The following is a 14,887-nucleotide window of genomic DNA, read 5'->3' on the forward strand; positions in this document are numbered from 1 at the left end:
AATTAGCCCCTTGCTGTCTTTGTGTTTTCTGTCAGTGATATGCTACATAAAAAGTCACTGAACATTGGTTTGTGTGAAGAAAATGTACAGCTTTTGTATGTGCAGGGAGCTACATACTTTGCGTGGGTTGGTTGGAGTGTTTTGCTTGTGTGTTGCAACTACAGTGATAAAGCAGTAGCTCACCTTGATCTGTGTGTTTGTGTTTGTTTGTATGGAGGGGTAAAAGGTTCTATCAGTTGTTTTTTAGTATTGGTATTATTGGATATTCCTTAATGGGCAGCAGGCAACAAATGTTGAAGTAGAATGAACCCTCCTCTCACAGTAAGCGTTTGGGTACAAATGAATGTCAGTGCAAGGTGAGTGGAATTGCTTTTTCTCTATTGAACAAAAAAAATGTAATGCTCAGTTGTATCTGTTTTGAAATTCACAGCATCTTGTAATGAACTAACTTGGAAATGAAAAAAGAAAGCTATATCTCGCCCTACATAGGAATCTAATCAATATAAATCCTCACGAACTGTATCTGACATAGTGTGTTATACCCCTTGATTTCGAAAACATTTTAATCATTATTCTCTTTGTTGAGGAATTTTAATTGTTTTCCCCAGCAATGTCTCCTACATTTTAATTGAATTATAAAATAAGTTATCTGGAACGCTATCTGTTTTATAAATGCAAATGAGGAAATTTCAGTACATTGTCTCCATACCTCTCCATAGGACTGATTATTGTTCCCATTGGGAGTAGAAGTATTGCCACTGAGTTCAGTAAGTTTTGGATTGGGACCCTTTTGCCCTTAGGTGGAAGTATAGGTGTTGAAGTCAGGACCATGATCCTGATTCCTATGTGGTGGTGTATTTCTTTGTTGCTTGACCACTGCATGAGCTGTGGTCTGTCTGTCAGAGAGTGACCAGCCCCTTTAAGGGGAGACTGGCCCAGCTCCTCCTGTGACTGATCAGTTGCCTCCCCACTGAGGCTGTCGAGAACCTGAAGAGCACCACGTCCTTATAAAGGATAGCAAGAGCTCAGTTGAGCTAGAAAACTGAAGGGAATTAAAAAGGCTCCTGTGAGTGTTCCTTGGTCCCTGAGAGAACACTCAGGGAAAAGCCTCTGGGAATTGTAACCCACGTGGGGTGGAGAACTTTAGCCTCAGTTTTTGTTTAACCATTACGTTGTTACTTGAGGCAAGGTACTGAAACAGATTCTGGTGGGGGCATCGATCCTTCCTGAGCTGGAGAGCTAGCCCACCGGCATAACACCATCATTCTAATTGGAATACACAGGCATCATTAATAGGCTTTTTTTCCCTGTTAATTTGGATTAGATTAAAATGAAAATTTAGGACCATTTGTTTGGCCATGACATATGGTTCATTCTGAGGAATGAAAATTCCCCACACTGGCTTCACATTACAGAACTCCTCAACCCTTCTTTTATAAAGCCTCCTAGATTTGCTGATTGCTTAGCATTACCAGTGGTTTTAGATGGAAGTGTTTTGCATTATGTTGTTCCTGATCCTGTATTCCCTGGGCATCTAAAATTCTGCTTGATTTAGTGGGACTTGTGGGTGAGGAAGGAATAGAGAAGATCAGAACCATTGCTTATGTTATATTGAAGGGTAGTATTAGATGTTCCTGCACGCCTCATGAAAATGAAGCTCCCTCTCATGTGGATATCCTAGTGAGAGAAATTATAGTTTTTTTTAATTTACCATAAATAAATTCGGAATTTATAGTGGTGCACAATTCAATAGAACTTGCTACCTTTTATTGGTTTCAAGGGTCTATCTATAGAGGGCTTGTAGAATCCAAAAAATGCTGGAGCTAATGCTGGGAATCAAAGTCATACGTAATGTCGTTACATTCCCAGTATTCCAAATTTTCTAACATTAACAAAATTTGCTTGCTAGATTTCTTGTTCATGAGTTTGGTTTGATTGTACTGATCAATGCATTTTTCTCTCTGGAAAAGCATTTATGAATTCAGTTATTATTTTGGTAATATAGATAATCTGAAAGTGTTTTGCTGTGTTGGGGAAAAAAAGAAAAATATCTAATAACTAGCGTGAGAGCTGGCAGTGCCATAAATATAAACATCGCAGTAGGAGATATTTTGGCCAGTAGACAGACAGGCTATCATCTGTTAAACCATTTGGAGCTACAGGGGACAAACTGTGTTAATGTTGTTAAAGCCACAGCAGTGTCAGATGATAGTGTTTGATATTCTTGATTCGGAGTACATTTAAACCTTAGGGGAATTTTGTTTTACTGTGTGTCAGTTGTGTCTCATCACAGATGGTTTTTGTGAGGCGGGGCATAGTAGAATACGATTGCACGGTATTAAAAATGAGTTAGTTCTTGAAAAGTGGAGAACACATATTGCCCTTGCAGTCATTTAACCACCACCCAGTCAGTGTAGAAGAGAAAAATCATTCGAAAACTCTTCTGAGGCAGGATTAAACAGACATGTAACTGAGTCAGATAATTGCAGGAGTAGTCTATCGTGATGTGCATATACACATGCAACATACTTTATATGCATAATGTATACAATATAGTAACATATAATTCAGATTTTGATCTTGAATAATGTGTTTGCTTTGTGTTGTCAAAATACTTTTTTTGGAATTGGGCCTTACTGAGATGCCATTGTAGCTCAGCAGTCTCTGATTACTACTTTCTTATTCATGGATAGATATGTTAGAAAGTGAGTACGTGTGCGATAGCATGGAGAGTCCTAAAAACAGAGGGGCTGACCTCTGCAGCAGGCAGAATGGTTTATGCCTAGGATGTACTGTGCAATATGGATGTATTGTGCAAGTGTCAGACATATGTGGCTACATTCTGCTCAAATCACACTGATTTAAATCTGGAGTAAATTCATTAATTTACACAGAATTACATGGATATAACTGAGAATAAAATCTGACGCAGGAACTTTGAGTGTTCTGGGGAGATCACACAGCATTGATTACTGCTGTAGCATTCAGCAGAGGACAAGGTATACTTGCATATGTCAGCTCAGCCCAGTTTGCTGGTGGGGAAGGGGCCAGAGCTGAGGAGATGGCCCTGCCCCATACCCTCCTTTTGGGTTTCTAGTGCCACAAGTGGCATTGGAGAGAGTCAGTCTAATGCCAGTTCAGGGACACACAGAAATAGGAAAGGCTGCTTGTGCTCTGTGCCTTCTTTGCACCCTTCTGTAAATCCATGATCTACTCTCTAATCTGCATACTGCTAGCCAGGCTTGCCTATGGGATTACCATGCAATAATTGTGGACTAGCATTATAGCCTGAGCATGGAGAGATGTAGGACATGAAAATAATAAAAAGGCTTTTGCCCTGCAGGGTTTAGTACTTCCGAAGCATAAGTGAGCTACAGTACAAAGTTCTCAATACGTGGTGAAATAGGGATTATACATACTTTGGCTGCAGCTGTATAAAAATGAGCTAAATTTACCTAAAGAGTTGAGATTAATTTTAGCTTAAATATCCAGTGCTGTTTTCGTGTTCCTCTGCATTCTGATTCTAGCCCCTTTAATATTAAACACCATGGTTAGTTTGAATGGCAATGTGTAAACAGAGATGTAAGTATGAGTTTAAAACTTTAATATTTATCTGAGTGGGAGAATTATGTACCACATGGTTGTGTAATTGCATATTCTCTTTTAAAGAACTTCAGCCTATTTGAATTTATCTAACTACAGCACCCTATGACGTATGTTTCCCTATAGAAAACAAAATTCTGCCCTTGCTTACCTATGCTGAGTGACTGAGGTTCTCTCGGTTTCATTTAACTAATGGCAGTGTTTAGTCACTAGACTATATTATAATGAAGTTATCTTGTGGCAGGGGGGAAAGAAAAGTTTTGGGGGACATGTATGAAGGACATATGAAGGTGCCAGAAAGTGGTGAGTGTTAAAGAAGAGTGTCTAGGCGTGATCACATAGTTGCTTGTTTATAGAACATGAACACATGCCACAGCTACACGTGTGCTCTTGCATATTTATGCATTAGTATATGTTAGTTGTTTGCTGCATCTATACCTTCAGGCTGTTGTTTTGCCTCTTGTAATTTTGTTGCTGTAATTAAAACATCAGAGAAACAAGAAAAATAAAACCCCAGCACATTTTAGTCTAATAGAACGTATGGTGCGTGATTTGTGTCAGATGAAGGTAATTAATCCACGCAGAAGAAATATACAATAGAATCTGCCATCTCTTTTATAGTATCCCCAAGGTTTCAAGTACAATTTTGTGGGACTTTTAGTTAAAGTCCAGTCTCTGGTAGGCAATCTTAACTTGCTCTTCCCCCAGATGGTGTAGGAGTGAGGGTGATAGGCAGAACTATTTACCCCTGTAAAACACTAGAGCCGTAAACATCACAAAAAAGTTACTCCGTGTTACTGCTGTGGCTGATGATTTTTGGTTTCTGACTGATTCAGAGAGAGGTCATAAAATTCAGCCTTGCCCCTAAGAGAATGAAATTAAAAGGCTTCTAAATCCTGTTGAAAACATGGGATAAGCTTAGCCACTCAGGGAGCTGCAGTATCAAAGCCCATATAACGTGATCAGTCATAACAAAGGAACTCCGTTTTTTTAATTTTTTTTTTATAATTTCTATAATAAATTACAGGAAATAAATTAAACGAAATTACATTAAAATTGATAAATTTGATAAAATTGCTCCAATTGCATGGGTTCTTTGTGACTTTAAACCCAGCCCATATGATGGGGGAGAAAAGAAAAAACATAAGAACAGCCATACTGGGTCAAACAACAAACCCACTTTGTGAGGTTTACATGCTTCTGAACCCTAAGAAACCATCTGCTAAGGTTTAACTGACTGCTTATCACCTGGAGGAAGGTACCAGTAAGAAAGAGTTGAACTTGCTGATATGCCTTTCTCCTGCCAATTTTTTCATCTTGGAAAAACGTCAAACAAGGGTGCAGAAAGAGGCTGACACCTGGAAGTGAAAAGTTCAGTGACTCATGAAACCACTGGTTTTTCTTTGCAAGGTTTACAGAAATCTCACGTAGTGTAAATGGTATGTTTCCTTCGGCAAATGCCAGTGATAAAGTTTTATTTTAAATTTCACATCAAAATTATGACAAGCCCTAAGCTCCTCTTCTGTGATTTAAGCCTCTTATCACTTTGGTCAGATTGGTTGTATAACCACCCTATCATTTTTTTTATTAGATTTCTTTGTATTAGCTGGGATTACTGGTTGATTTGATTCACTTTGCCAGAACCCGACCTATGCACATGTGTCCTAAAAGCTCAATCCCAGCAATTTCAGCCATTGGGGACTGACCCTGGATTGGAAGCGAGTTATTTAGCATGTTGCTTCTGCTGCACTTGCCTTGCTCATCATTGGTGGGAGGGTTGAGTAGGTGATATAACATTGACAGTTTAAATAGGAAACAATTACTTTCCTAAGTTTTCTACCATCGTTTCTGTCTCTCAGGACATGGCAGTATTTTTCTAAACTAGTAAAAAGGTTTCTAAGACTCCCTATGTGATCCATAAACTCCACTTTCAGTGGAACCAAAAATCAATGTGGTCCAACAGAGAGAGAGTACTGCACAGGTCTGTCATTGTTCTGTTGCTGTAGTCCCCCACATGCTGGATTCCAAGAATATGTCCCCTAGTGTACCTGAAGTTAACTTTACAAAGCAGTAATGATACAGTAGCTTGCATAGAGACATGGGAACAGTGCTGGCAAATGATCAGATTAAAAAATGTCTTTTCTGTTTTCAAGGGAGATGGAAAATTTTCAGCAAATGCCATATTCTAACAAAAGGAAAAAATATATGTCAGGGTATAATTGGCCACTACAGAACACTTTTCTTCCATAAAAAAAATTAAGCCGAATCTCCACAATCTAATTGGCATGATTTAAAAAGCTCAGGAGGTCACTGAGAGTCACTAGGGCATAGTTAAATCAAGTTATCTAAGACTTATTATGATACTTCAGGTGACAGGAACCTGCACATCTGGGAGAGGTGACAGTCTGGGTCACTGAATGTTATCTTGTGAACTGAACTTTAAAATTATATTAAATATTTATTTTTAGGGTCAGCAAGCAATGCCTTCGTAGGAGTGCAATATATAGTAAGAGACTTGTAAAAACCAAATTATAACCACCTTTCCATGTCTGTAGATTAAATACCAAGGTACCTGATTTTACAGCTTGTTCTGAGCCTTGCTTGGTTTTGTGGTGTTTTTTTCTTATTGACACACATTCCTAATGTTCTAAGACACATAGGCTCAGTTTCTCAAAGATATTTAGATGCCTAAGTCCATCATTTAAGGGCAACTGACATTTTCAAACTGCCACTCAGCTGCTATCTAATCCCTGAGGCCCCTGCATTTTTACAATGTTACCTAGGCCCTGACGCCGCCCCACAGGTGATGAGCAGCTCAGAGCCTTACCTCAACAGTTGGGAGTACAGGGTAACATAGGACGATCATGAGAGAGGTATTAAGAGCAGGAGACAGTTTCAGCTGCTAGGGCATTGGGCTACCTAAACAGCCGGCTTAGGTGCCTAATGCCAGGAGAGGGTTTGTGACTGAGGGTCCTGAACAGAGGTGTATGAGGATCTTGTCAGCCAGGCATGCCAGGTAAGCCCTTAGGGTAAGTCTACACTGGGAAAAAAAACCAGTGGCAGTAATGTTCCCTGAGAAAATCTAGGGCATCCAAGGCTGGTTTAATATGGGGTGGGGTGAGTTGGGTGGGGGCTGATCAGGTCTCAGGCCTACAATAAATCAGAGTCCAGGGCAACTGATTCAGACTCATTCTAGAGGACTAAAAGTAGCAGTATAGAAGTTTCCGCTTGGGCTGGAACCTGAAGTTTGAGATACCTCCCTCCCCACCCCCCTTGCTGGGTTTCAGAGCCCGGGACTCCAGCCCAAACGGGAACATCTACACTGCTATTTTTATCCTCTTAGCATGAGCCTGAGTCAATTGACATGGACTCTGCTCTGTCCGCTGCTCAGTGACGTTTAGCATTTTATGCATTTTAATGCATAGACAATTGTTCTCTTTGCACATTTGAACAAGATAAAGATGTGGTAGTAAAATTTACTATAGTTCTTATTGTGTTCTGAAGTTATGTATAAGTAAAATAGGTAGAAAATGGAAGATCATGAAATAGTCCCAGATGCACAATAATTTCTTAGAATAGTTCTTACAACAACAGAAAGGACTCCAGATGATCCTAATATTGGTGATTGATGACTAATATGAATGACTGCTCAACAATGCATGATGTGCACATACCTATATGCCCCTGTTTCACTTGTGCCTATCAAAATTCCTTTGAGGCACACACAAAGTCAAATTTATCCTAACTGATGAAATGACAAGTGAAAGGAGCCCCAGTGTTACTGGTGGTCAAATATCAAAGTGGCAAAAAATGCCTACTTCTGTCTCTGAGGATCCAGGAGATTCTGTCTGCCAGCCACAGATTTGGCCACAGTGATCCACACATTCCTGGCCTCTAGGCCAGGTTATTGCAACTCATTGTATTAACAATGAAGCCCCAAGCCATGAAAAAGCTTCAGGCTGGTGCAGTATGTAGGTTTGTTTCTGTTGGTGTCCCTAGATCTCTTGTCCAAGTGGGACAGTCTGTACTTAGTGGTTTGGAATATGAATTTATGATTGAGGATGACTTTGAGTTCTCTTATGAAATGAAGTTGGTGTTAGAATCCAGCAACCATCTGTTAAGAATTACGCACTGAAGAGGAAACATGTTAACATCTCAGGTTTGTCTGATTTCAGTCATGTTAAAATTTCTTATGGCTGATCCTTCATTTAGAGTCTCCATCAAGGGCAAAATAACTTTACATCCTCCTCTGAAATACTTGCCAAAATTAGGCTTGGAATTCTATTTGACTCAGGCAATTTACAAGCGTGTTTTTCTTTCCCCCAGTCTTCCTAGTGATGCCAAGTTTCATGATTTGGATTTAAAAGAACTATTAGTTACCACCTGGAAAGATCAAAGGTCTTTTGGAAGTCATCCCAGTTATTTGTAACTTATAGGGAGAAGTACAGTGGGAAAACAATCTCAGTTCTAAGTTTGTCTGTATAGTTGTACTTCACCCATCACTGTGATATCTAAGGACGAGGGTACCTGAATAGAATCAGCTTCTATATCTCAGCCTGTTATGACCAGATTGGATTCAATATCAAGGTTCATGACTCAGAATTTATTCCACTAGAGCTGCAGCTGCCTCTGTGGCTCATCATCATAATGTGTGAGATCTGAGGTTTGTAAGGCTGACACCTGGAATTCCATCCTCTCAATACTGATCTCTTGATATTGAAGCCAGATCAGATGATTATTTGGGAGGGCAGTTCCTCAAAACTTTTAAATTAATACTCGTCAGAGAAACTGAGTATTTCTATTATTTGCTAATCTCCTACATTGGGATTAGAAAAGGGAATTTGTGATGGAGAAATGAAGGTTGTTTACCAGCAGTTAGTTATCTGAATATATTGACTTTGCAGATCCACACAGATGCTTCCCTCCTCCCCCTTATTCTTTAGTATCCAGAGCTAGATTTTGATCAGATAAAGAGGATTCTGGGAGAAGACCAAGGACAAGAGCCTCTTACAGTCTTGGTGAGGATGCTCAGATCCACTAGCAATGCATATACCCGGCCCCAAATGGTTCCAGGACCTGCAAGGCACAGCACAAGATTCATGCTGTATAGATGTACAGAGGCAATATATTCAGAGAATTCTTGTTTTAAATAATCCCATGGTTTCACCTTGGAACTCTCCTTCCCTTTTCAGCTTTTCCTTTTGTTCCCCTTACAAACATTGCTTTTATGGGGAAAGCAAGAGAAGACAAATTGGTCTGAAAGCAGCCATTTTATATGTAAAATTAGTGTTAAATTATAATCTTAGATTTTCCCTTAAAACACAGTAGATTTCATGCAGCATTTGTCTTCTTTCAGAAATAGTACAGGTCTTCTCTGATCTGGTAACTGCTTAGAATAACTCTGGGGTGAGGATAAATGGCAAGCGCAGTAAATAAGTATGTAAAATGCTTTGTAAATTGTTAGGTTCAAAGTTACTGTTATGCTGAGGCTTCAAGATGCACTATTGATTCTTTACTCAAAAATTGTCTTCATTGATTATATCTATCATGATATGAATGCTCCTGGTGGACTCCATACCCTTTGGGAGTAAAGGCAACATATCCTCAAATGGTGTAAATCAGCATAGCTCCATCAAATCCTAGGGCGCAATTCATCAAAGCACTTCCGTATGAGTTCAGCTTTAATCAGGTAAGCACTCCCATTGAATTCATTGGAGCTATTCAGGTGCTTAAGGAAAAGCACATGCTGAAGAGCTTTGCTAGATCAGGGTCCTGGTCAGTAACACTTTATTTTCATAAAGCACATTAAGTTATTTCTGTGCCTTGTCTGATGCAATTATTCTCATAGTTCAGTATTTTCTCTGATGGATCATAACTTTCTAAACGGCAGTGCATTAGAAAAATAGAATAGATAAGGCTGTATTTTGCAGATAAAGATATCTTAACCACCCCACAAATTCCTGATTCCCCAGTGGTAGCATTTACTCTAAAAATATGATTGTATGGCAATGCAGTACAAATTGGAACCATTTTTTACTGTGAAGAGGCTGCTCCTTCAGTTACTATGCTCATGTGCTCTTCTAGTCATTGTTGAACTACGCTGAATTTGTCCTGAACATTGCTGGTGGTGCTGCTTAGATTAAATGAGTCTCCCTCCTCCAACCATTTTTGAATTTCAAACAGCATGCCTAGAAGAGGAATTAAAGTATCTGTTCGCATTATACATGTGGGTCAAGGTTGTTGAAGATTCTCTCTCACATTATGGGCTCACTGTACTGTGAATCATTATTGTCAGTGTCAGTACAAGTCTCTGGAGCAATTGGTTGCCTGAGTAGCTGGATTTTCGCTGTTGTAGATGGTTAAGAATAGGAAATGATGTCATGTCCTTAGTAGCAATTGCTGTGCATTGTTATGGGTTCTTTCTATGCTTTTAGTCTTGACTAATATTGTACAAACCAGATAATACTGCTTCCAATGACATACTAGACGGGGACTGAAACAATATATATTCTGAGAGTTGGATTGTAAATGAAAATTCTTTTACATTCAGAATGATTAAAAATGTTATCTGACATTTCATTTAAACATTGTGGTGGTTAGCAGCAGATCATCCTCAACACGCTGTCTTGAGCTTTTCCCTTGTTATGTTATGAACGAAACTTTCAGAGCATTGCTGCATATCTGATGGGAAGCACGCATATTAGAATCTACTTGAGAGAGAAATTGTTTTAAATGTGGAGTTTTGACCAAAAAAATCAGAGAATCAGTAAATACTATAATTGTATTTCTTGGTCCTCTGTCTATAGCTGTTAATAAAGAGCCTCTGATGGTTTGTCAGATTTTGATGAGACGGTGAACCTAATACATGTCCAAGCGTTTATGAAATGACTCTTTTAACAGTTGAAATGAATGGGATTCAGGAAGAAATATTTTTTTAAAAAAAACCTAACATTTCCCCCTCATAAATAGGCCTAGTTAAAGCAGACTATTTTGTTTCATCTTTTAAAAAACAAAACACCCCAAAACCTTGCAGTTATGTATGGCCTATGTGCTAAGCTTTATGAGTGCAAATACATCTTAGGAATTAATGGTAGTGGCCAGCTGTGTAACACTACACAAGAGTTTAAAGTTAATTTTTTAAAAGAATCTTAATAAAATGTTAGCATGACGACTGATGAGGTTGCACAGAAGCAGAATGTCAATCAGTGACATTCATAGATGGAGTTAAAAGCTTTGGAAGCTTTTCTTTGATCAAAAATAGGAAATAATTGGTGTCTGCCATGGTAGCAATATTATTTATCTTGACTTTTTCCTTTTGTTGCAATGGGAGGATAGGTATAATTTTTTTTCTTTAGCCTTGAGATATTGTTAATAAAGCAGTGTGTTAGGAAGCTATAAAGTGGAAATGGGGGAAGGTTGACTGGAACTTCTTTCTGTATGTATTTATAATTTAGTAATATTTCTATAAATTAAAATATGACTAGAAAACTTAACTATACATGTAATTTTCAAGATAGTACAATGTTTGAATCTGACTTTCTCAAAAGTTGATTCAATAAGTGCTATGTAAATTGTACATTGTAGCAGACTTAGGGTATGTCTACACTACGACATTAGATCGAATTAATAGAAGCCGGTTTTATAGAAATCGGTTGTATACAGCCAATTGTGTGTGTCCCCACATAAAATGCTCTAAGTGCATTACGTCGGCGGACCGCGTCCACAGTACCGAGGCTAGCGTCGACTTCCGGCGCATTGCACTATGGGTAGCTATCCCACAGTTCCCGCAGTCTCCGGCGCCCATTGGAATTATGGGTTGAGATCGCAATGCCCGAATGATGCAAAACAGTGCCGCGGGGGGTTCTGGGTACATGTCGTCAGGCCCCTCCCCCTCCGTCACAGCAACAGCAGACAATAGATTTGCGCCTTTTTACCTGGGTTACCTGTGCAGACAACATACCACGGCAAGCATGGAGCCCGCTCAGCTCAGCTCACCGTCACCATATGTCATCCGGGTGCCGGCAGACGTGGGACTGCATTGCTACACAGCAGCAGCAGCTAACTGCCTTTTGGCGGTAGACGGTGCAGCATGACTGGTAGCCTTCATCGGCGATCTGGGTGCTGGTAGCTGTGGGGCTGGCAGCCGTAGGGCTGCATTGCACCAGCCCCTTACCTTTTGCCTTTTGGCAGTAGATGGTTTATTACGACTGGTAACCGTCCTCGTCGTACAGCAGTGGCTATCAATCATTGGCACCTGGGCAGACATGCTCTGTCCTATCGAACTGTCTTGACAATGATGGCTATCAGTCGTAGTATACTATTTTCTGCCAAGCGCCCAGTATTTTCTGCTAAGCACCCAGAAGAGGCCGAGGGCGATCTGGGTGCTGGCAGACATGGGGCTGGCAGACGTGGGGCTACATTGCTACACAGCAGCAACCCCTTGCCTTTTGGCAGTAGATAGTATATTATGATTGGTATCAGTCATCATCATACTGCAGTGGGTATCAGATCGTGCAATAGGCCTGAAGGCTAACTGCCAAGCGCCCAGTATTTGCTGCCAAGCACCCAGAAAATGCCGAGGGCTATCAGTCATGCTGCACCGTCGTCTTAAGATGTAAAAAATAGATTTGTTCTGTATTCATTTCCTTCCCCCCTCCCTCCGTCAAATCAACGGCCTGCTAAACCCAGGCTTAGGAGTTCAATCTCTGGGGGGGGGGGGCATTCTGTGTGACAGTTGTTTGTATTTCTCCCTGATGCACAGCCACCTTTCTTGATTTTAATTCCCTGTACCTGTACGCCATGTCGTCACTCGCCCCTCCCTCCCTCCCTCCCTCCCTCCTTCCCCTGGTCCTTCAGATACTAGTTTCGCGCCTTTTTTCAGACCAGACGCCATAGCTAGCACTGGGATCATGGAGCCCGCTCAGATCACCGCGGCAATTATGAGCACTATGAACACCACGCGCATTGTCCTGGAGTATATGCAGAGCCAGGACATGCCAAAGCAAAACCAGGACCAGCCGAGGAGGAGGCGATTGCAGCGCGGCGACGAGAGTGATGAGGAAATGGACATGGACCTAGACCAAGTCGCAGGCCCCAGCAATGTGGAAATCATGGTGTTCCTGGGGCAGGTTGATGCCGTGGAACGCCAATTCTGGGCCCGGGAAACAAGCACAGACTGGTGGGACCGCATCGTGCTGCAGGTGTGGGACGATTCCCAGTGGCTGCGAAACTTTCGCATGCATAAGGGCACTTTCATGGAACTTTGTGACTTGCTTTCCCCTGCCCTGAAGCGCCAGAATACCAGGATGAGAGCAGCCCTCACAGTTGAGAAGCGAGTGGCGATAGCCCTGTGGAAGCTTGCAACGCCAGACAGCTACCGGTCAGTCGGGAATCAATTTGGAGTGGGCAAATCTACTGTGGGGGCTGCTGTGATCCAAGTTGCCAGGGCAATGAGAGACCTGGTGATATCAAGGGTAGTGACTCTGGGAAACGTGCAGGACATAGTGGATGGCTTTGCTGCAATGGGATTCCCAAACTGTGGTGGGGCGATAGATGGAACCCATATCTCTATTTTGGCACCGGAGCACCAAGCCACCGAGTACATAAACCGCAAGGGGTACTTTTCAATGCTGCTGCAAGCCCTGGTGGATCACAAGGGACGTTTCACCGACATCAACGTGGGCTGGCCGGGAAGGGTACATGATGCTCGCGTCTTCAGGCACTCTGTTCTGTTTCGAAAGTTGGAGGAAGGGACTTTCTTCCCAGACCAGAAAATAACCGTTAGGGATGTTGAAATGCCTATCGTGATCCTTGGGGACCCAGCCTACCCCTTAATGCCATGGCTCATGAAGCCGTACACAGGCAGCCTGGACAGGAGTCAGGACTTGTTCAACTACAGGCTGAGCAAGTGCCGAATGGTGGTGGAATGTGCATTTGGGCGTTTAAAAGCGCGCTGGCGCAGCTTACTGACTTGCTCAGACCTTAGCGAAAAGAATATCCCCATTGTTATTGCTGCTTGCTGTGCGCTCCACAATATCTGTGAGAGTAAGGGGGAGACATTTATGGCGGGGTGGGAGGTAGAGGCAAATCGCCTGGCCGCTGATTACGCGCAGCCAGACACCAGGTCGGTTAGAGGAGCACAGCAGGATGCGGTGCGCATCAGAGAAGCTTTGAAAACTAGTTTTGTGACTGGCCAGGCTACGGTGTGAAACTTCTGTTTGTTTCTCCTTGATGAAATCTCTCCCCCCCCCATGCACCCGGTTAACTCTACTTCCCTGTAAACCAACCACCCCACCCTCCCCTACCCTCCCCCCTTCAAGCACCACTTGCAGAGGCAATAAAGTCATTGTTACTTCACATTCATGCATTCTTTATTAATTCATCACACAACTAGGGGGATAATTGCAAAGGTAGCCCGGGATGGGTGGGGGAGGAGGGAAGGAAAAGGGGACACTGCAGTTTAAAACTTTAACACTTATTGCTCGGGAAATCATCTAGGGTGGAGTGACTGGGTGGCCGGAGGCCCCCCCACCGTGTTCTTGGGCGTCTGGGTGAGGAGGCAATGGGACTTGGGGAGGAGGGCTGTTGGTTACACAGGGGCTGTAGCGGCGGTCTCTGCTCCTGCTGCCTTTCCTGCAGCTCAACCATACGCTGGAGCATATCAGTTTGATGCTCCAGCAGCCGGAGCATCGACTCTTGCCTTCTGTGTGCAAGCTGACGCCACCTCTCATCTTCAGCCCGCGATTCAGCACGCAACCTCTGCTCTTCAGCCCGCGATTCAGCACGCCACCTCTCCTCTCGCTCATATTGGGCTTTTCTATAATCAGTAATTGACAGCCTCCACGCATTCTGCTGTGCTCTGTCAGCGTGGGAGGCAGTCTGTAGTTCTGTAAACATTTCATCACGCGTCCTTCGCTTCCACTTTCGAATATTCACTAGCCTCTGTGAAGGAGAAAGATTTGCAGTTGGTGGAGAAGGGAGAGGTGGTTAAAAAAGATACATTTTAGAGAACAATGGGTACACTCTTTCACGTTAAATTTTGCTGTTCACATCACACAGCACATGTGCTTTCGTTACAAGGTCGCATTTTTCCTCTTATATTGAGGGCCTGCCGGTTTGGTGTGAGAGATCACTCACGCAGTGCCAGGCCACAGATTTCAGCTTGCAGGCAGCCATGGTAAGACACAGTCTTTTGGCTTTTTTAACCTTGTTAACATGTGGGGATGGTTTAAAACAGTACTGCTCTCATTAACCATACCAAGCACCCGTTGGGTTGGCCATTTAA

General features: G+C 42.1%; 1 protein-coding gene across 3 annotated transcripts in view; it reads left to right on the plus strand.

The window, feature by feature from the left end:
• NELL1 (neural EGFL like 1) overlaps positions 1–14,887 on the plus strand; it is a 445,942-nt gene that overhangs the window by 145,877 nt on the left and 285,178 nt on the right. The window lies entirely within an intron of this gene.

The sequence above is a fragment of the Emys orbicularis genome, chromosome 4 (assembly GCF_028017835.1).
Source record: "Emys orbicularis isolate rEmyOrb1 chromosome 4, rEmyOrb1.hap1, whole genome shotgun sequence".
NCBI classification, from domain to species: Eukaryota; Metazoa; Chordata; order Testudines; family Emydidae; genus Emys; species Emys orbicularis.